Source organism: Leopardus geoffroyi, chromosome A1 (assembly GCF_018350155.1).
Source record: "Leopardus geoffroyi isolate Oge1 chromosome A1, O.geoffroyi_Oge1_pat1.0, whole genome shotgun sequence".
NCBI lineage: Eukaryota > Metazoa > Chordata > Mammalia > Carnivora > Felidae > Leopardus > Leopardus geoffroyi.
The window spans coordinates 195,036,118-195,056,769 of record NC_059326.1 but is presented as its reverse complement, the minus strand read 5'-3'; the positions used below and the strand labels follow the sequence as shown (position 1 = coordinate 195,056,769).

General features: G+C 41.3%; 1 long non-coding RNA gene across 1 annotated transcript; it reads right to left on the bottom strand.

The window, feature by feature from the left end:
• Nucleotides 1–1,330: 1,330 nt before the first annotated feature.
• Nucleotides 1,331–20,225, bottom strand: LOC123605221. Its single transcript, XR_006715675.1, has 3 exons — nt 20,018–20,225; nt 13,330–13,342; nt 1,331–1,341 (listed from the first exon to the last, which is right to left on the bottom strand). It is a non-coding gene; the product is annotated as an uncharacterized LOC123605221 (long non-coding RNA).
• Nucleotides 20,226–20,652: the final 427 nt, after the last annotated feature.

Sequence of the window (20,652 nt, the reverse complement as noted above, 5' to 3'; positions counted from 1 at the left end):
CAGATATCTGACATTCTACCCAGAAAACACAAGTCCAAAGGAAACTGCTATTCAGGAACATGAATGTATTCATGCTGTAGAAGGACACAGTGCCTGTACGACACTGGTACTAACGACTTTGGCCTCAATTTCTTTGGCCTGAAATATGAATTTTCATGCACTTTCTTCCCTTCACCTACAGTCCTTGTAAAACCCACAAGGGGTAGGTGGAGAGGTCTGGGATTATTACTTCCATTGAAGAGATGAGGAAACAGAGGAAGGCACTGGAAAGGAAGTGACTTGCCCGAGACAAATAGCAGCACTGACTGTAGAGCCTGGGGCCTCCCCAGGGTAGGGTCTCCTCTGTGCTGCTGACACAGTCCAAGGTTCAGGCCTGGAGTTAGCTTACCCAACCTGAGGCCGGAGGTTGGAGTGAGCAGAGGGCTGGGAAAGGATGAAGGAAGGGAGGGCCTAGGCGTTCTCCTGGTGGAAGCCCACCTCCCTGATATTTTACGGCGGATCCTTCAGCTGCAATCTGTTTGGGGGTGACGGGCTCTCCCTCTCCCGACCCTGGGGCTTCCCTGTGTGCTCTTCCATTGTATTTGCCTTCTGCTCTGCCATTGGGATGGGAAAGTCAAGAAGCATTTACTTTTATTTTGCCTATTCATTTTTTTTTTTTTTTTTAGATGAGTGAAGAATGGGTATGGATCAAGGGGAAGTGTCAGGCCAGAAGAGGGGAGACGGGGAACATCACTGATCAAATATTGGAAAACCCTCTTCATGAGGCCTGCTAGTTAAAGGAGACCAATAATGATGGCATTACAAATATTTTGTGTCAGGAGAGTTCTCTGTGGCTCAGAAAACGCTTTGGTCTCCATCATCTCACTCCAGCCCTTTCTGGTACTTTACCGGTAGGTTTCTCAGGATAAAATGAGATCATGTTATAAGGTATATAGAAGAGCCCAACTATCACGAGCAACTCTTGTCCCCCTCTCCCTCCTTCATCCCTCCATTGTACTTACTGGGTACGATCTTAGTGATAATGCTCAAAATTGCTTGCATTTATGGAGTACTCACTATAAAGCAAACACTGTGTGGAGCTGGTACAGGCCTCATCCCATGCAACCCTCATAACAGCCCTCTAGGGAAGGGAATATGACTCTTGCTTTGCAGATGAGGACACAGAGGCCCAGAGAAGCAAATGCTTCTTGTGAGTTCAGTGAGCACAGACAGGATGTGGAAAGGCTGGAGTTTGAATCCAGGGTGTCTCCAAACTCCTTGCTACGGCTCAGCACCCACCAAGTATCGTCTCCTTTCTCACCCACAGATGTGTCTGGGCTCCCCCTGCCAGCACCCTTTCCCCTAAAACAGTGGCTCTCAACCTTGTCTCCCCCACTTTTTACATGTTGACTCGGTATTTGCTTAATCGCGGGATCTTAGACTCAAATACACACAGGGATCAGGCAGGTAATGTAAAAACAGTTTGGTCCAAGATTAGAAAACAACAACAAATGTGTGCTTTTATTTTATTTATTATTTTTTTAAGTATGAAATTTATTGTCAAATTGGTTTCCATACAACACCCAGTGCTCATCCCAATAGGTACCCTCCTCAATGCCCATCACCCACTTTCCCCTCCCTCCCATCCCCCATCCACCCTCAGTTTGTTCTGTTTTTAAGAGTCTCTTATGTTTTGGCTCCCTCCCTCAAAAAGAATGTGTGCTTTTAAAGGTACCTGGCTTTGACCTCAGGATGAGGAGGACATTAGGGAGCGGTGGGGACAGTAGTAAACTTAAGGGCCCTTGCCCACCTAGGGAGGAGTCAGTCTACTGTAATCAGTTCCTGCCATCTGGGCCCAGCATGGCCAAGTATTCTTCTCAAGAGAAGATGGAAGTCAGTATTTATTATGGGGAATCTCCCGATTTTTCAATGTGGACAATCACTTTTAAAATATTAAAACACCATGTGGATTAAAGAGGTCTAGGATTCAGATGTACCTTGTGGGCCACCAGTTCATGTTTTCTGCCTTAATTTTTTTTTTTCCTACAATCTCTCAGAACCACGGTCCTTAGGCCTTCTTTTTTTTTTTTTTTTTTTTTTTTTAAATTTTTTTTCAACGTTTTTTTTTATTTATTTTTGGGACAGAGAGAGACAGAGCATGAATGGGGGAGGGGCAGAGAGAGATTGGAGACACAGAATGGGAAACAGGCTCCAGGCTCTGAGCCATCAGCCCAGAGCCCGACGCGGGGCTCGAACTCACTGACCGTGAGATCGTGACCTGGCTGAAGTCGGACGCTTAACCGACTGCGCCACCCAGGCGCCCCATAGGCCTTTTTTATCAGATCACAGATCACCTTGCGTGGTCAATTTACGTTAAACTTAGAATTTTTAAATTGATAAATGCAATACATGCATTCATTATAGAAAATGCAAAACAGGCACATAAAGCACAAATAAACATTATCTATATTCTTTCTACCCCAAAATAAACATGTCATAGATACTTTCAGTCTTCATGTACAGATCTTTATATATGGAGCATTTTAAGAATACAGATTCCTGGGTCCACACCTGGGCTGATTCAGGAGGCCCGGGAATCTGAACGTATAACATGTTTGGAGATGATTATGATGCGCATCTGGAATTGTGATGCTCTTTTCTTAAAAAAAATATGAGCTTTGAAAACATAAGCTGTAATAACATTTTTAAAATGACATTTAATATTCTATACTTTGTGCTTATATAATGTTCCATCATTCAAACATATCACATTATTCATTATCATTGGATATTTACAGCACAAACAATATTTTATGTAATAAATAGTAACATGAACAATTTCTCTAAATAAATTATCTTGTATACCCATTTCGTTAGGATAAATTCCTACAAGTAGAATCACTGGGACAAAGAATATGTATATTTTCAGGCTTTTGATATCAATGGCCAAATTGTCCTTGTAGAAAGGACTTAAAAAAGTTAAAATATCCATTTTCTGTAGATAGCATCAATCTCTTCACCTCTGTTAAAACTGGGAATTATTTAAAATATCAGTAGAAGCAAATAGATCTTATTGTTATTTGAATTTGCTTGTTGCATGTTAAAGAGGGTGAACATGTTTTTCTTGTTGTCCCCCATTTATATCTCTGTTAATGATTATCTATTTCTTATTCTTGTTTACATTGAGGGTATTATACCTTTTTCTGTCATGTGTGTTGAAACTACTTTTTCCAGGTTACAAATTTGTCTCTTAATATTTAAAGATGTTATTCATACTGAAATCCTATTCAGTAGAGTCAAATCTGCAGATTTTTTTTCTTTATGTGAATGTGTTTTCTCTGTGTAGATTTTTTTTCTTGGTATGTATGAGGACTGATACAATTTGAAATTAAAAGGGGCGCCTGGGTGGCGCAGTCGGTTAAGCGTCCGACTTCAGCCAGGTCACGATCTCGCGGTCCGTGAGTTCGAGCCCCGCGTCAGGCTCTGGGCTGATGGCTCAGAGCCTGGAGCCTGTTTCCGATTCTGTGTCTCCCTCTCTCTCTGCCCCTCCCCCGTTCATGCTCTGTCTCTCTCTGTCCCAAAAATAAACAAACGTTGAAAAAAAAAATTGAAATTAAAAAAAAAAATTTTCTTCTACTTAAGAATTACATGTCAAATTTCATTCTTAAACCCATTGCAAATTATTTCTGGCATACAATGCAAGATGCAGTTCAAACTTTTATTTTAGTTTCTTCCTTTGCTACTGGAATAGTCAAGGTTTTTTCTTTTTTTCCTTAAATGTCTTTTTGAATGAATTTTGTTGATTTATTTTCTTCCTGGAAAATAATCTATTTCAATGAGATTTAAAAAATCTATTAGCTTGAATTACACAAAGTGTTGTTTATAGTGAAAAAGAAAATCTCATTTCTAATATTTTACATTGAAAATGCTTTCACTTTTGTCTCAGATTTTCTAGAAGTATTTTTATTAAATTAAAAAAAATTTATTTAAGTTCCAGTTATTTAACATACAGTGTAATATTAGTCTCAGTTGTATAATATAGTGATTCACTATATCACTTCCATACAACTCCCTGTGCTCATCACAAAGTGCCCTCCTTAATCCCTGTCACCTATTTCACCTACCCCCCACCCACCTCCTTTCTGGGACCATCAGTTAGTTCTCTATAGTTAAGAGTCTATTTCTTGGTTTGCCTTTCTCTGTTTTCCCCCATACTTGTTTGTTTCTTAAATTCCAAATACGAGTGAAATCATATGGTATTTGCCATTCCCTGACTGACTTATTTCGTTTAGCATTATACTGTCTTGCTCCATCCACGTAGCTGCAATCCAGTTAATAAATGGGTGGAAGACACCGATAGACATTTTTCCAAAGAAGACGTACAGATGGCCAACAGACACATGACAAGATGTTCACCATCACTCGTCATCAGGGAAACGCAAATCAAAACTACAAGGAGATAACACTTCCAGAAGTATTTTAGAAAATTTTAATGGACCCTTGGATAATTTATCAAGTCAATTTATCAATTAAATTCATTAGTTTTTGCTTTTTAAAAAAATGTTTATTACTTTGAGAGAGAGAGAGAGAGAAAATGGGGGAGGGGCAGACTGAGTGAGGGGGAGAGAGGATGCCAAGCAGGTTCTGCCCTGTCAGCATAGATCTTGATGTGGGGCTCGATCCCTTGAAACCTGAAATCACGTCCTGAGCTGAAATCAAGAGTGGGACACTTAACTGACTGAACCACCCTTGTGGTGCCATTGTTTTTGTTTTTATATTTATTCTTACCTTAGTTTATTCTTTTTCCTAACATCTTGTCTTCAATGCTTAACCTATTTATTTCCACCTTTTCTTGTTGAACAATGACACATGTGAAGTGACAAATTTTAATACGTGTATAGCTTTGGTTGCTGCATCTCATGTATTTTAATATATAGAAGGATCAAATTTTACTATTTTTGAAATGATTTGTAGTAATGATTTTGACTTTCACTTTTTCAAGTCATGTAAGAGTGTTAATAATTTCTCAGGGGTTGGTATTTTAAAAATTTAAAACTCTTGTTTTTAGTTTTATTGCTTTACAATCTGGAATGCATTCTATACATTTAGTTTTGCAGCTTATTGAGCTATTCATTGTGGCTTAATAAATGATCAATTTTTATGACTTTCTTGAGTGCTGGAAGGAAACCATATTCCCTTATTGTACCATACCCAGTTTGTTAAATCAACATAATTAATTTATATTATTCACATCCTTCTTGTCCTAATTTTTGTTCACTTTCCTAGTCAAAGATTTAAGTGTATTTAGTTATCTCACTACTAATTTTTGTCCTCAATATTTATAGAACATAATTTGTTTCAAAGAAATTTCTTGATGCATAGAAATCTAATATTTTTCATTATGCATTTTATCCTTTATAACATGATTTGCTTTATCTTCTTTGAGGCTTCTTGTTTGAACTTTGAGCTCTACTTTCCTGGTAACAATATTGTGATCCTGATTTTTTTCTTAAGCTGCCTGTCTGGTATTTCTCCATTTCTTTCATTTTTAAACTTTTTTGGAGTATGTGTTACTTGGTTTAGGCACATCCCTTTTCAATACCATGGAATTTAGTTGTATGTGGCAAAATTTTTGAGAGTTTTTGTCTTTAAGAGAATTGTTAAACTCATTTATTTTTTAATGCTTATAAAATTTTATTTTCTGTTACTTTATACTTTCTTGTTTTATTGCTTTCTGTGTTTCCTAGAGTATATATTGTTATTTTTTTCCTGGTGTTTTTGAACAGTTATATTAATTATATCCCATTTATGATTATTTTAAATGTTTTTGAGAGCAATGTTGGTTCTATATTTATCTAATTTTGTTAAGAGCAAAATTAACTTTAAAACAGTATGCTTTTAGTAAACCTCTGATCTCGTACATTACATCTCTGTTAATGTAACCTTGGGATTTAGATCTAGATTATTTATGCTACATTAGTAATTTTTATATTCTATTCAATAACAATTTTTCACATTATTTTATCTAGAGTTAATAATCATTGAGGTTCATCTCTCATCCCCTGGTTTCAATGTTTACTGTCCATCTTTTTATACCATCAGGCCTCTATTTCTGAGGTCTTGTCTTTTCTTTTCTCTTTGGGGTATACCTTTAAGGGATATTTTATTTTATTTTACTTTTTTATTTCTTTTATATTAGCTTTATTTTTATTTATTTCTTAAATATAATTTATTGTCAAGTTGGCTAACATACAGTGTAGATAGTGTGTTCTTAGTTGTGGGGGTGGATTCCCATGATTCATTGTTTACATACAACACCCAGTTCTCATCCCAACAAGTGCCCTCCTCAGTGCCCATCACCCATTTTCCCCTCCCCCCACCACCTCCCCCCACCATCAACATTCAGTTTGTTGTCTGTATTTAAGAATCTCTTATGGTTTGCCTCCTTCCCTCTCTGTAACTATTTTTTCCCCTTCCCTTCCCCCCATGTCTTCTGTTAAGCTTCTCAAGTTCCACCTATGAGTGAAAATATATGGTATCTGTCTTTCTCTGCCTGACTTATTTCACTTAGTATAATACCCTCCAGTTCCATCCATGTGGCTACAAATGGCCAGATTTCATTCTTTTTCATTGCCAAGTAGTATTCCATTGTATATATAAACCACATCTTCTTTATCCATTCGTCAGTTGATAGACATTAGTCTCTTTCCATAATTTGGCTATTGTTGAAAGAGCTGCTATAAACATTGGGGTACACGTGCTCTATGAATCAGCACCATTAAGTGATGTTTTAAAAGAAGTGGAAACAGGGGCACCTGGTTGGCTCAGTTGGTGGAGCATGACACTCTTGATCTTGGGGTTATAAGTTCGAGCCCCATTTTAGGCGTAGAGATGACTTAAAAATAAAATCTTTCAAAATAAAAAAAAATAAAGGAAGTGAACATGGATAGCATGTTTTTTTTCTGAGCCCTTGCCTACCAAGAATAAATTGAGTATAATTTTTGGTCATAATTCATTTCAGAGCAGAAATATGAGAACTACCTGATTTTTTTCCTTTATAAGAACCCCATTTTTTTCTTTATTTTTAAAATCACCACATACACATAGCACTTCTGTCTCTATCCATGTAATTCCTAAAAAGATTACATTTTTATATGAGGGTGACTTTTAATTGAGTTGATCTGCAAACCAGTGGACATTTCCAGTCTATATATATTCATGAGTCTTTTCCATTTGAACACATTTAATTTTTATTTTACCTTTGGTTATTGCTTCTATTTCTTTGTTCTAGTGCCATTTTTAGAAATGCTTACTACCTACATATTAACCTTTTATCCCCTTCCTTCCAATTATCTCATGGTTTTTGTCTTTTCCCTTTCTCTTGGCAGTCTGGGATAGCATCTCATATTGCTGTTGTGGCTTTCTGCTTTATCAATTCTGTTTACTGGATGCCTCACCTGTGTATTTTAATTCTGTGATGATATTTTTAGTTTTTGCTAACTCTTAAAAAAAACACCTCATCCATTTAAATTTCATTCTATCCTTTTATGGATCATATCGTATTTGTTATCTTTCCATATTGCCTATCTGTCCTAATGGTTTCCTGCTTCTTTCATGGACAACAGATCTTTGTGCTCTCTGTTGAGGACACAAAACAATTTTCTGAAATTTTCTTCTATATCTTGCAGTGGATCATTTCTGGGGTCTTTGGGATGATCTTCCTCCTCCTCCTCCTCCTTTGTTTTTTTTTTTTTTTTTTTTTGTTGTTCTGCATTATTCCCCCCCTCCCCCCCAAAGCTTGTAACTCTTTTCCACACTTTGTTATCCTTCCAACTACCTTAAAACCTTCTGTCTGTCAATATTCTACTGCCTCTTGTCCGGAGGTATTTGTGTGGTGATGGGTCAGCTTTACAACTCAGGGGCAAGGTACTATGAATAGCTCACCATACAATTTGTAGTTTCTTAAACATTCATTTAGGACAGTGCTTCTCAATTGACAGTGGTTTTGTCTCCCAAGGGATAGATGTTAATGTCTGGAGGGGTGTGTGTGTTACAGGTGCCTAGTGGGTAGGGGTCAGGGATAGTGCTACATATCCTCCAGTGCACAAGGAACTCTCAAAAAAGAATGGTGTGGCTCTGGGTGTTAATAGTGCCCTAAACTGAGAAATTCAGATTAATGACACTCTGTTCTGCAAAGGTGGCATTTCACCCTAGTCCCTCTACCTTTTCTTCCCTGATACTCTGAATCAAGGGAACACAGGTAAAATCCAATTTTCAGCATATATTGCTACCAGAAATATATATTTTTTCTTTTCTAGATTGAATTACTTTATGTGTAAGAAAGACATGTTCCAGGATGCAATTTAACATTTCCGGCTCTCCCTGCTTCATGCCCGCAGAGTTGCTGTCTCTCAAAGGATGTAGAACTCGGGGCACGAGGAGTAGCGGTGTGAGAAAGGGTGGATCGGGGCACGGTTTGTTCACTCACTGTCATTTTGCAGATATTTGATTACTGCGCACCATGGACTAAGCCCTGTGTGCCAGCCTCCTCAAAAGGCAGCGTCCGTGTAGTAGCCAGGTGACTGGTGATTTGCTTGAGTCTCTGAGCAGGGCAGATGGTGGGGAGATACTTTTTAGAGTCTCATGAGAAAAAAACCTGGGCATCTTGAGGCAAGGCTTTGGTATATTTCTTTCTAGCAGCATCAGCTGCCTCACAATTTAGTACACGTTTCTGTCAGGGTTTGTTTCTTTCCTTTTTCATTATGAGCATTTGTGTGTTTTCCTCTGCTTTCTGAACATTTTAGTGGAAAGTTGACAAAGGCTGCATCAGGGGCTAGTAAACAGATGCATTTTAGAGTTTTGTTCGATTGTTTTTTAACGTTTATTTATTTCTGAGACAGAGAGAGACAGAGCATGAGTGGGGGAGAGTCAGAGAGAGGGAGACACAGAATCTGAAACAGGCTCCAGGCTCTGAGCTGTCAGCACAGAGTCCGACGCGGGGTTTGAACTCACAAACCATGAGATCATGACCTGAGCTGAAGTCAGTCGCTCAACTGACTGAGCCACCCAGGCGCCCCTTTTGTTTGATTTCTAATAAGTACCTATTATGTGTCTGAAACTCTAAGCTCCTCAGAAGGAGGAACTGTATTTTATTTGTCTTTGTAATCCTTACGGAATCCTGTAGTGATGTTTGGCGACGACTTGTTCAATGATTAGATTTTATCTGCATTCAAAACATAAGGACCAGAGAGAATTGACCACATCTGTCTCTCTGGAATTTACAATGTGCTGAAGTGAGGGGTAGTGGTTTGGCGCTAAAGTTGTGTGTGTAGACAGTCGGGGCAGTGTTGCCTGTGGGTCTAGTGTGGACATTTCGACAGTCATTGCTGCAGAACGTTTTAGGCTGCGTTCCCCAACATCATCTGCAGAAAAGCTCGTATGAGCGCCAACAGCAGCAGTGGCTATAGCTGCTTCCCTTTTGTATTTTGTTGGATAGAAATATATTAACTCCAGGACCATCTGGCCAATAAGAAGCAGCCAAGGCAGATATCATAAACGTGGGGATAGATCATCTTTTGATAGTCACAGAGTAACCTTTTTCTTTGCCTTGTAGCTGTGTCTGAAGCCCCCCTCCCCTGCCCCCCTTTCCGGATGAGCCTTGCAGCAATTATACCAATGGCATGGACATCTGGAGCCCCTTAGGGAAGCATGGCATAGAGACATTATATAATTCAGTGGGCAAGACAATCTTTAGGGCATGTCTGCAAAGCACTGGGGCACAGAAGCTGAGAAACAGTAGCAGGGAGGGTGAAGGACAGATAAACCTGTCTCACCCATGTAAAGGGGGTAGTGCACAGCTGGTTGTTTCAAACACCACTTTCCTGGGCCTTTCCCCCTTAAGAAGACCTGTTCTAGAGCCCGTGGATCACGTGCCTGTGCCACAATTTCCCTTTCTAAGCACCTGGCCTAGTGGATATATCTTGGATTTGAGGTTAGAAATCCTGGTTCGAGTTCTGATTGCCACTCGTCAGCTGTGTGATCTTGGGTAAGCTCCTTTCCCTCTCTGGGCCTCAACCGCCTTACAGGTAAGTAAGGAGACGGGCCAGAGAAGGCACAAAATTCTGATTCAGGGACGTGGAGGGGCATTTCTTCTCGTTGTACAGAAGTGAGTCTTCTGGTCATCACCTTCAGCAGGGCTGTTGAGAATTTTGCCACACTGGTCCATGGATGCAAGCGGAGGGTCAACCGGCTGTGGGATTCACGTAGGAAACCAAAGCTGCTTCTCTTGCCCTCTGTGTCTCTCTTTTCAACTTCCTTCCTTATGCCTTACTTTTACCACCAGCGTATTGGGCACGTGACTGAGTGTGCCCACCATTCCTTAAGCACTGCCCTGCAAGTCACTTGAAGTCTTAAGTATGCCCCAGTCCCACCCTGTCCCTTTGATTTTTAAGGACCAGAGAGTCCTCCCATGGCAGGGTGGCAGGGGCAGTTGCAGGATGATACAGGATGAAACCGTTTTATATTTGGACATTATAGTAATGGCCATCATTTATGGAGTCCTTGCCATGTGCTAGGAATGGTACCAAGGGCTTTACTTAAACAACAACGCTAATAATAGCTAATGCTTATTAATGCTTATCATGTTCCAGGGCCAGGTACTGTTGTAAATACTTTACATATGTATTAAATCACTGAGTTCCCATAGCTGTCCATGGCCGTACACGCTGTAGCACTTTACAGATGACAAACTGAAGCACAGAGAGGTGCTTAAGTGACTTTCCCAAGGTCGTGCAGCTAGTTAATAGCAGAGCTGGGCTTAGACCCACATAATCTGAATACAGAGTCCGTCCTTTTAACTACTCCATTATACAGGCTCCATTGTCTTTTTTTAGTTCTCTCAACCCTGTGAAGCATTTAAAATTTAATTGCCCTAGTATGACAGATGGACAAGCTGGCCTTAGACGGAGTAAGTAATTTGCTATAGGTCACACAGCTAGAGTTAGTATTTAAACTCAGGTCTGAGTGACTTAAGCCCAGGTTTCTAATCACTGGATCTTGTTAACAAATTCTCCCCGGATGAAACAGCCCCACGAGATAGCTCTCTCTGATCTTACCATGCCCACTGGTCAGATGAGAGAGTCGAGGCCCAGAGAAGTGAAGTATCTTTTTCAAGGTCGCGCAGGACTCCATACTTCCTTCTCGGGTCCCTGGTCATTCCCCCATACCTCATCGTGTGGCCCCTGAAACCTTCCGTTCCACAGTCAGGAGGCGAGACGTGGACATATTTATAGCAGAGAAGACACAGTGACTGACATTCTTGCTCTGCCGTAAAGGACAGATAGGAGATGTCTTTTCTGAAAGCAGTCTTTGATAAAGGGAGAGGAGGATAGCGTGAAGATATCACGTCCCCGGGTGGGAGGAGAGGGCATGATGGATTGCGCAGAGTTTGCACCGTAAAGGCGGAGGCTGAGGGGGTTGACGTCAAACCTGCAGCTACGCAATTTTAACTGGAACTGGCTTCGTTTAAAGCACACCTTTTCTGCATTGAATCAATTTTCTCTCTGTAAATTTGGGTTTCTTGCAGCATAGCTGCATTTCCAACCCACCCTTATTGCCAAGAGTCCAGTTTCCATCCAGGAAGGGGGAAGGGGCTGGATCTCAATCAGGGTCGCGGAGGGCTAGCGAGCAGCCGGGTGTCAGTGCCCTGACAGATGCGCACGTGCGCAGGAGGGGACGCGTGGCTTGGGTGGCTGCGGGGATGCCGCAGATGGGGGTCGCTGGGCTGCAGTTGGGGCCGGGTGGACAGCCGAGTCCCCTCCGCCCCCATCTGCCACCCCCAGCCTTGCCGGGAAGCCCTGTAGCCCTTGGTCTGGGCAGACGAGAGCGCTCGGCACTGTTGTTCCCAGTGATGCGTGGATTGGGAGAAGGCGAGAGAGGACCGACGCAGTGCGGCTGAGGCAGTCCTCGGGGCTCTCGAGCTGGGGCAGAGGAAGGTAGAACAGAGGGTGTGGGTGACCTTTCAGGAGCTGGACAACTGGCCGGCAAGGGCGATCGCTCAACCCGTCTTCTTTTATGGGGTAGAAGGCAGGTTGGAGATGGCCAGAGCGTTATTCCCAGAGATCTGGGATGATTCAGAATGAGGCAGAGGTCAGGGATCAGGCAGAGCTGAGGATGTCAGCAATGGGTGACTCGATGGCTTGGGTTATTAGGGCAATTTCCAGTCGCCATAGAGATCCTGAGGTATTTTAGACTGAAGGATGGGGGCGGGGGGGAGGATCCTTTATGTGTGGTGGCTGGGAAAATAAAAAAGAACATTTGGAGTAGAGAGAATGGGGTTTGTCTTCTTGCCGCTGCACTAATTTGCTCTGTGACCTGTGTGACCACATCCCTGGGCCATCTGTGATGGGGATACTGGTGTGTCTGCGTCCCCTGCAGGGCTGACACAAGGATCAAGCAAAGCACATCCCAGAGATTTGTGATAACCTCACAATGTGGGAAATCCCATACCTTGCTCTCTGTGGAGAGCCCTAATGTGAGCTGGGGTCGGAGAAACTTCTCCCCAACTTAGGATTCATCTGGGCCCCTCAGGTGCCTTGCCTGGGAGGGCTTACACAGGCAATGACAGAGCCAGAATGAGTAATCTAGGTCACACTTCGTGACGGGCAGTGACTAGAATCTAAACTTCCTGTTCTTGGTGGTGGGGCTGTACCTGCTAGATAACATTGCCACCCTAAGCTATTGAGTAAGGTATTCTACACCAGGGCAAACATGTCTTTGCTGCCCCTGACACAATCAGGAATTTTCCTTACAGAGTAGGCTGAGCACACGATTGATTCTCAATGACATTTGGTGCTCACCCACAATCGGCAAACATGACCGACCAGAAAACGGGCAGTGGATCCAGGGAAGAATGGAGCGGGAGACTGATGGGTCAGTTGGCCCAACGGTCTCCTTTTCTCCTAACAGTGGCTTCCGTTATTCACTTACTTTGTTCATGGGCTCCTTGTGCTCTTTCCGTGGATTAATCTTGCATAATTCCATGAAGCTTGGACCTTTATTCTGTCCCCATTACCTTGGAGGAATTTGAGTCATCACAGAGGTCAAATAGGACCAGAGGTCACATAGCCAGAAGTGGAAGAGCCAGAATTGGAGCCCAGGTAAGGGAAGCTGTTGGCCAGCCAGTGGCAGAGTGGAGCCAGAAGCACAAAATTTCAGAACGAGAAAGAAAATCAGGGTTCCTCAGCATTAATTTCCTCCTTGCGTAGATAGAGATGCTGACAGGCAGAGAGGGTGAGGCTGCCCCACGTTTTCCCAGTGAGTCAAGGCATAACTGGGATGTGACCTCAAGACTCCACTACGCTTTCTTTTACTGAGGTTCTCCAAATCTGGATGAGATCAGGCATGTTTAGGGTGGTATGGCCGTAGACTAGGTTCTCCAAATTCAGATAGGTCCAGATTCGGTGACTTCATCACTCATTCACCTTTCCAAGAAACTAGAGAGTAAAAGAGGACAAATTCTCTGCTTTAAAGACTAATTGAGACAGCCCACGAAGGTGACTTTTAAAAACAAGTGAGTCTTCGAGCCAGCAGTGATGTGAGCAAAAACCTATGACCCACTCTGTCAGTGTGGAATTGTAGCAGAGATACGTCTTACCCAGAAACATGCCTTTCTGAGACAGAGCAGCCAAAACAATAACTACAGGCATGCACGAGAAAGCAACAATTTAAATAGCAAAGGCAGTCCTACCTACCATTCCCTCCAATGACGGAAAGTTCTGGAGTAAACATGAGATGGGGAGACATGAAAGACAGGGGCTCAGTTGGTCTTGATTTGTATGGTATCTTGTGTTGGGAAAATTTTTTGCCACACCTAGTGATACGTCAGTGTTTAAGGATTTGAAGTTTGACATATAGCATGGTTGCTGTCTTATACATATTGCCTTCCAGTGTTGATACAAAAGATCACGTTTGTTCACTATATTCTATTTATGAGAGGTTTATGGGCTCTTCAAAGATAAGTTTGAGTAGGCATTGTTTTTACCCTTTGCTCTGACTTCAGAAATTTGCTCCCATCTGTGAGCATCCCTGAAAGGCTTTTTCTGCCACCCAAATGGCTCCTAAGCCAGACTGCTATGGTGTCTTATATTATTGACTTGTTTAAGGCAGTGAAGACTCATGTGCAGAAAAACCTCAGTAAGTCATTATTACTTTAGTGTGGACAAATTTTCAAAAGAACTCAAAGCCTGCGATGTGGGATATGGTGCAGATAGATTTTGATTATGGAGGATAAGTGAAAAAGGGGATGAGGAATATGAGATTAAGGATAGCAAGCTAACAGATTAGATGGGGAAATACAAAACCAATATCCCCTATCTCCTCGTTTCCCTCAGGGCAGCCCAACCAGTGCCCCCCCCCCCCGCCCACCCCACCCCGATGATTCATTTATTTGTTTTTCTTTCTGTCCCTAAAACTAGTAGCTGGTGTTTGAGTCCAACTTCTTTGTGCCATTCCTTCTGCTTTGGGACCTGAGTTACTCCCTGTGGCAGGCAACGATTTTTAATACTCATTATCTACTCCCCTGAGCACGTCATGAAAACCATGGAGCCTTTTCTGGGAAGGATGTGTATCTCTCTGAAGTTTTCCCTAGAAATTCAGTGGGCGCTCTGTCCCTAAGGTTGGATACCTCTCAGTCCATCTAGTGGAATGTAAAATGGATGTGACGTGAGGGTTAGGTTCTCACTAGTTACTCACTATGTGTATTTGGGGAAACCTCTTCCATAAGCATGGAGTTTTCCATTTACAGGATCGGGGATGGGGTGACCCAAGATGATGTGGATAGTGCAGTTCAGGGGCTAATCTTCAGAAAAGCCCTGGGGGAAAGAATTGGAGCAGAGGGAGACTGCTGGTGATGGTTCCTGCTCTCCATTCTGGAATCTGAGCAATGTCTGGCCACTAGAGTTCTGTCTAATCAACGCTGGAAATCTGAAAGGCTCAGTGTTATCTGCCTGGTCCTCTTAGCTCTTTATGGAGTGCGAGTGAGTGGTTGGGCTTCCCTTTGGGGTAAGTGACTCTCAGTGCCCCTGAACATGCTTGAATATTCATGTGCTTGCTTCTGCCTACTGCATTGTTCAGTCTTCCCAGCTGGCTTGCCTCCTGGGTTGGAGCCCCCAGCTCTTTGAGAAGAAGGTCAGGCTCTATTACTGCTGGGTGGAACAGCTTGGTTTTGTTTAACTCCTAGAGAAGAATAGTGCCCAGGTTGAAGAGGCAGGAGGCGGGGAGAAACTGGGGGAGGGGTGCTCTAGTTCAGCTGTAGCTCTTTGGAGAGGTGAAAGGAAGATGTATGATGCTGTTTGTCAACTGAAAGATGGATGGAGGTACCCAGACTGTGAACTCCATGTTTGAAGTAGGGGGTTATGGTAATAAATGGCGCCCCTGGAAATGTAGCTGTTGGTGGTAGGGATCACTTCTCTTAACAGACATGGTTCCCAAGTCCCCTCCTTTTTCTTGCTCCCCTGATGGGCATTCTTTGTTCTTCTGCTGAGTCTGCCACTCTGTTTTGAGCATAGTCAACTACTGATTGATTATCTGTCTCCGTGAAGGGGAGTTGTCATCATGCTGAGAAGAAATCTTTCATGTTGGTGTCCCGGCAAAACGAAACAATGGAAAATGCAAAAGCAGTTTATTTTTGGCCCCAGGATTCTCATGCTTTGTGTGAACTATTGGGAACAGCCTATATGCATATGATCCCCTGTATTTTATGTCTACCTTTGATCTCCCCTCAGTTAGCACCATGCCGCCAGGAGCTGGAGGACAGGGAGGAGCCCGAAATGCTCTCACAAAATGTCCCTGAATTGCTACATGCGGTACTTCTCCTGGGAAAAGATCTTTGAAAACCAGGACTCCATGATCAAATACTTTTCGAAAATGCTGTATACACGGCTTTACAGAGTTAAAATGCACAGTGGCATGTGAAAAGGTTGGGAAAGTTCGGTAGTAAAGAATACAGTTTTTGTTTCAAGTTTTCCATCATTTATGATCACAGAACTTTTTCCCCCCCCCCCGTAACACTTACTAAACCCCTGCAGACTTAGTGTGATGCAGAGCTTGCTTTGGGAAGCCTTGATGTTAAAAAGGGGACTTGGCAATAACGAATGGCCAAGCCAGCTGGGGAGAATAGATTGGATGTTTTTCAGCCCAGTATTGGTGCAGACTTGATGTGTGACTTTTGTAAGCTTTCGTAGCTTGTTTCCAGAATGATCTCTGTATGTATATTTGATCCTGCTTAAAATGGGCCCTTCCTGGAGTCTGGTTGTAAATGGATTTGATGTGGTAACACTTCTGTTTAAAATCTCTTTATTGAGGTATAACTGGCGTTGACGAAGCTGTACATATTTAAAGTGTACAATTCGATATGTTTTGGTATATGTACACGTCTGTCAAAGGATCCTGAAATCTCTGATTGTAATTGTGTATTTATCTATTTCTCCCTGCAGTTGTAGCCATTTTTGCCTCATGACCTTGAAGCTCTGTTGCTAAGTGCATAAACATTTAGGGTTGTTATGTTCTCTTAATGAATCTACCCGTTTATCATTTTGAAGCGATCTTCTTTATCCCTGCAAATATTCTTTGCTCTAGAATATATTTTGCCTGATATTACGAACCATTCCAGGTTTCTTTTGATTCATATTGGTGGGATATATCTTTATCCATCCTTTTACTTTTTAATTTTAGAGAGATTGAGAGTGCAAGCAGAGAGAGGGGCAAAGGGAGGGAGGGAGGGAGAGAGAGAGAGAGAGAATGAGAGAGAGAGAGAGAGAGAGAGAGAGAGAGAGAGAGAGAGAGAGAGAGAAACTTAGGTAGGCTCCACACTGAGTGTGGAGCCTAATGTGGGGCTCAGTCCTATGGCCCCAATACCATGACCTGAGCCAAAATCAAGAGTTGGACACTCAACCAACTGAGCCACCCAGGCACCACCCCCCCTCCCAACACCTAATCCTTTTACTTTCAAACCCTCTATGTCTTTATATTGAAAAAGGGTTTTTTGTAGGCAGCATTTAGTAGGTCATGTTTTTTTTATCCAGTCTGATAATTGCTGGCTTTTAATTGGTAATTTAAACTGTTTACACTTAATATGAATATTGATATCATCAGGTTTAAATCTACTTTGTTACTGACTGTTATCTGATTTGTCCTGTATGTTATTTGTTCCCCTTTCCCTGTTTTTTTTTTTTTAAGTATTCTTTTGGGTTATTTTTTATGATATCTTTATTGGTTTTTAAGCCATACTTCTTTGTTATTTTACAGGTTGCTTAGGTATTATAGTATACATCTTAAACTTATCATAGTCTATCTTCCAGTGAGATTGTGTTATTTCACATATAAGAACCTTACAATAGTATACTTCTGTTTCCCCCCTCTGAGGCTTTGTGCTAATGTTGTCCTATTTTATTTATTCCTGTTAGAAGCTCCATAATTATTTTTGTTTGAAAAGTTAAGGGGCACCTGGGTGGCTCAGTTGGTTAAGCATCTGACTTCGGCTTCATGATACCGTGGTTCATGAGTTTGAGCCCCACATTGGGCTCTGTGCTGACAGCTTGGAGCCTGGAGCCTGCTTTGGGTTCTGTCTCCCTCTCTCTGCCCCTCTCCTGCTCGTTCTCTCCTCTCTCTCTCTCAAAAATTAATAAACATTTTTTAAAAAGTTAAAAAGTCAATTATCTTTTAAAGAGATTTAAACAATGAGAAAATATCACCTATATGTATCCACACAATCACTATTTCCAATGCTCTTTATTTTTTAGTATTAATCCATTCTTCTGTTTGCTATTACTGTCCTCTTGTGTGAAGGATTTCTTTTATTATGTTTTGTAGAGCAGGTCTGTTGATGATAAATTCTTTCAGGTTTTATATGTCTGGAAAAGTCTTTATTTTATCTCCGTTTTTAAAACAATATTTTTGCTGGGATGAGAATTTCAGATTGGCCATTTCCCCCCATCACTTTAACCTTGTTGATCCACTGTTGCCTTGCTTGCATTGCTTCTGATGAGAAATCTGCTGTCATCCTTATTCTGTTTCTCTGTGTGTCATGTTTCTTTTTTCCTTTGGCTGGTTTTAAGACTTTTTTATTAATTTAATTTTTTAACTTTATTTTTATTGTTTAATTTACATCCAAGTGATTAGCATATAGTGCAATAATGATTTCAGGAGTAGAATCCAGTGACTCATCCTCTGCATATAACATGCAGTGCTCATCCCAACAAGTGTCTTCCTTAATGCCCCTTACCCATTTAGCCCATCCCCCCATCCACAGCCCCTCCAGCAACCCTCAGTTTGTTCCCTGTATTTAAGAGTCTCTTATGTTTTGTCCCCCTCCTTGTTTTTATATCATTTTTGCTTCCCTTCCCTTATGTTCATCTGTTTTGTATCTTAAATTCCACATATGAGTGAAGTCATATGATATTTAAGATTTAAAAAAAATTTTTTTAATGTTTGTTTATTTTTGAGAGAGAAAGACAAAGTGAAAGCAGGAAGGGGCAGAGAGGGAGGGAAAGACAGAATCTGAAGCAGATTCCAGGCTCTGAGCTGTCAGCACAGAGCCCCATGCAGGGCTTGAATTCATGAACCCATGAGATCATGACCTGAGCTGAAGTTGGATGCTTACCAACTGAGCCACCCAGGCACCCTTAAGACTTTTCTGTTTATCATTGTTTTGAGCAATTTGACTCTGATATGCCTTAGTGTAGTTTTCTTAATTTCTTTTTATACTTGGGGTTTGTTAAACTTCCTGGGGGCTATGAGTGTTATGAGTTGAATTGTATACCTCCAAAATTAATGGGTTAATTAAATTTGTTAAATTAATTTTGTTAAGCCCCAACTCTCAGTACCTCAGAATATGACCTTATTTGGAAATTATTAGGGTGGGCCCTAATAACATGACTAATGTCCTATAATTGGGGGAAATTTAGATACACACACACAGGGAAGATGTCATGTGACGAGGAAGGCAGAAACTGAGGTGATATTTTTGTAAGCCAAGGAATGGCAAAGATTGCCAACAAATACTAGAAACTAGGAGAGTGGCATGGAACAGATTCTTCCTCACAACCCTCAGAAAGAATGAATCCTGACAACAATTTGATTTCAGACATCTAGCCTTCAGATCTGTGAGATAATAAATTTCTCTTGTTTAAGCCACCTAGGTTTTGGTACTTTGTTATGGCAGCCTTTGCAAACTAATGTAATGGGTTTAGAGTTTTAATAAAATATCAATATACTTTGGCCACTTTTCAAAATTATTTTCTGTCTCCTCCAACCCATACCCCTTTCCAGAACCCTCAGCACATGGATGTTAGGCCACCTCAAGTTTTGTTTTGTTTTTGAATCCTTTTTCTATGCTTCGTTTTGAATTGTTGCCATCAATATACAAGTTTACTAATATTTTCTTCTGCAATGCCTAATCTGCCATTCATCTCAGATAATTGTAGTTTTCATTTCTAGAAGTGTAATTTTTTAGTCTTAAAAAATTTTTTTTCCACATGACTAATTAACATCTTCAAGTTTTGCTCTAGCTTTGTGCACGTGTAGACTATAGTTATAATGTGTCAACGTTCTGGTCTGCTAATTCTGACCTCTGTGTCAATATTGGGTTGGTTTCAATTGGTTGATTTTTCTCCTCATTATGGGTCATGGTTTCCTGCTTATTTCTATATCTGGTAATTTTTAATTGGATAATAGACACTGTGAGTTATACTTTAAGCACAGAATATTTTTGTATTCCTATTTTTTTTTTAGCACTGCAGCACGTTATTTTTCTTGCACAAGGACATGCTGTTGGGGCCTAATGTTCTCACATGACAGTAGAAAACCAAAATTTTTTGACATCTCTTTAAGAATTGAGAATTGTGTACAAAAAACTTACATAAATTAAAACGATGAATAAATTTACAATTGTAAATGCAAACCATTTTCCAACCCAAGGCAATTAACAACCCATGGTGTTCTGGCAGGAAAACATGGGATAAGAAAGGAAAGTGGGTCCCACTTCCCAAGGCTCGGACCTTCCCAACCCTGTCAGACCGGCAAGACAGAAATGATAACTGGTTCAGGACTCTTGCCATCCTCTAGAGAAATCCTGGAATAGGCAGCTCTTAGACATTAATACCCTGCACAGATCGAGAATCTCATGGTCTCAAAGATTCTCAAACCAATGGATTTTTCTTCCATGAACATGTTTGCAACCTCAGCCACAAAGTGACTTTATTTTGGGAGGCAATAAAGTTACTTGGAAACAGTTTGATACTTTCAGGTCTTGCCATTAAGATTTGTCAGGTGAGACCAGAGCAACTTTTAATCTAGGGCTTATTGTTTCCCACTACTCAGGCATAACTCTTCTGAATTATCTCTACAGTGCCCCATAAATTAGGAGCTTTTCTAGTCTGGCTGGTGAGAATGGCCCTATTCCCACTCTTGGTGAAAGCTTTCAGGTGGTTCTCTGGCCTTCCATGGTTTTGTCACACAAATGTGCTAATCAGTACTCTATTGAATAATTGAGGAAGACCATCTGTCAATCTCTGAATTTCCCTCTTTCTAGCTTTTTCCTTTCCAATTCTCTCACCTGTGAACTCTGGTCTGCCAATTTCTCCACTAAGTTTCCTCAATCAGGAAGCATCCTGGGCT